The 2,508-nt window shown below is 42.0% G+C and overlaps 1 long non-coding RNA gene across 1 annotated transcript; it reads right to left on the bottom strand.

The window, feature by feature from the left end:
* Nucleotides 1-1,333: 1,333 nt before the first annotated feature.
* LOC118992385 (uncharacterized) lies at nucleotides 1,334-2,240 on the bottom strand. Its single transcript, XR_005067619.1, has 2 exons — nucleotides 1,863-2,240; nucleotides 1,334-1,576 (listed from the first exon to the last, which is right to left on the bottom strand). It is a non-coding gene; the product is annotated as an uncharacterized LOC118992385 (long non-coding RNA).
* Nucleotides 2,241-2,508: the final 268 nt, after the last annotated feature.

The raw sequence follows: 2,508 nt of genomic DNA, 5'->3' as shown, positions 1-2,508 counted from the left end.
ATGCCACTTCACAGTACTCTCTTATTCTCTTGTGTGTGCATATTTTTGCTTCTCCAAGAGGGAATGATATATTCCTCAAGGGCAAGAATGAAGATTGATGTTTCTTTTGAATGGCTCATGACTTCCAGGACAGTAGTGGGCCTAGCTGGTGTGGCTAGTTGTTTGGATGGTCGTCCCATAACCAAAATTTGTGGGTTTGATTCCCAGTCAGAGCATATATCTGGGTTGCAGGTTTGATTCCATATCTGGGCACCTACAGGAGGCAACCAATCAATGCTTCTCTCTAGCACTGATATTTCTCTGCCTTCCTCTTTCTCTAAAAGCAATGAAAAAAATTCCTCAGGTGAAGATGAAAAAAAAAAGTTAAATTGTGCCAAATCTGTTTCTTCTTCCTTCATGTATTTAACGAGGGAAAATGGAGAATCCTAATTCCTAATGAATGCCCTTTGGGGGCAAAACCATAAGTCAGATTGTCTTCTGTCTCTTTCCTGCTCCTTTTCTGTGTTGTTCTCCTTTTTCCCTGCCAACTTCTTATGTTCTTATGCAAGTCTTTGACTTGCATGTCTCCAATCAATTTCTCCCTTCCTCTTTTCACTACCTATTGCCTTAGGGCCCTGGGGAGAATGATTCCCTTTCACTCCAACAGGCCCTGGGCTGGACCATAACTGATAATGTGCTTAAACCAGCTGACCCTCCCTGATGTAACTCTACAGTTTCCCTCTACAGTTTTCTCATGTTTCTTCTTCGAAACATGAAGACTGTTTCGATCAGTTCAAATGGTCAGAGAAATAAGAAAGACATTTACTGAAGAAGTGTAGAAGGACCTGGGGGTTACTACAGGGTGACAGGAGAAGATGTGGGGTTTTTCTTGTTTGTTTGTTTTTTACTATTTCGTACATGAGAAATAAATTACACCTAACAGCAGCTTTGGGGGAAGATGGACTGTTTGGTTAGAGCACGGGTGGCAAACACAAGGCCCACAGGCCGAACCCGGCCCTCCACCTTGTTTTATCTGGCCCAGCACCTTGTTTCTACCCTGAGGCAGCACCGAGCTCCTTGCCCCTAGTTAAGGAGTAGTTGCATGTATTCAGTCCTAAAATGGCATTCGGCCCTTTGAAGGCAAACACTAGGCTAATGTGGCCCCGTGTGGAAATGAGTTTGACACCCCTGGTAGAGTTCCTTATATGCTTTCCCTGATCAGAAAAAAAAAACAACAACCCAACAACAACAACAACAACAACAACGACAAAAAACCCATACCTTTAACTCTGCACAGGAAATTTACAAAGTCTGAATTTGCTTTTTCTCTTTTTTTTTAAGTTCTTTTTTTTTTCTGTCTTGACTCTAAATTAATCATTACAAAGTTACTTTCAGGAAGAAACAGTAACTGTCTCTTCACTGGAGTACTCTTTAGTTAACGTCTTAGAGCTTTTAATCACCTGAGAAAGCCAGTTTAAAACTGAAAAAAAATGCAGCAGAAAGCCACTCAAAAACATCATCTGCAAATGCTTGAAGGATCCTGGGTCCCAGAACAAGGCTCTTCATAAGGTGAGAGATGGCATTGGAGGCAGATAAACTGCAACAGATAAGAGTGACATGTGGTTTGCAAAGGGCATTAGTGCAGGGTAAATGTTTACATTTCTTTTTCACTTATACTATTATTGCATATAATGTAAAATCGGAGCTTGGCTATTATTTTCTGCTATTACCTTCATTTTTGTTTTACTAGAGAGAAAAGCTCAAGTGATAGGTTCTAAGGTATTGATAAGTCCCCACTTTCTTCTGCTGACTTGAGTGGACTAAGACTAACCTTCACCCTGTGCAGCCTAAATTACAGGCGTATGGTGTTAAATTATACCTACCTCAGTAGAATTGCTTTTGCAAAGCTACACCATGAAGTAACTGTGCTGCATTTCCTCCACTTTTGTAGGGGGGCTGGAGGTTGCTGAACATAATTTCCAGTTCCTAGCCTCAGCACTCACTCCATGCTGCTCACTCCTCTCAAGGAAGAGTATCTGCTGGTTTTCAAATTATGTAACCCCCCCCCCTCAATTCTGATCTTCCTCCATAGGGAGGGAATGCTGGTTCCAACAACCCAGTGATTCTGGTCCCCAAGAATCACTATGTTTTAAACTAATGAGCAGTCTCCGCCTGAAGATTCTTGCAGATTAAAAAGAGATATTTGGAGAGGAAACCGATAGGTTGAGTTTCCCATGGTAGAGATTAGGTAAAGCAAGAAAAACATCTCATTTTTTAAAATATTTATTTATTTATCTTTAGAGGGGAAGGGAAGGAGAGAGGAAGAGAAACATCAATGTATGGTTGCTTCTTGTGCATCCCCTGCCAGGAACTGGCCTGCAACCCAGGTATGTGCCCTGACTGGGAGTCAAACCACGATCATCTGGTTCGCAGGCCCGTGCTCAATCCACTGAGCTACACCAGCCAGGGTCATTTTTTACCTTCTAAGACTTTTGGCTGTGTTAGTCCCCAGTGGACATTATTCCCTTA

This window comes from Sturnira hondurensis, unplaced genomic scaffold, assembly GCF_014824575.4.
Source record: "Sturnira hondurensis isolate 20B ecotype Veracruz unplaced genomic scaffold, ASM1482457v3 Scaffold0008196, whole genome shotgun sequence".
In the NCBI taxonomy this organism is placed as follows: domain Eukaryota; kingdom Metazoa; phylum Chordata; class Mammalia; order Chiroptera; family Phyllostomidae; genus Sturnira; species Sturnira hondurensis.
This window is presented reverse-complemented; position numbering and strand designations above follow the sequence as displayed.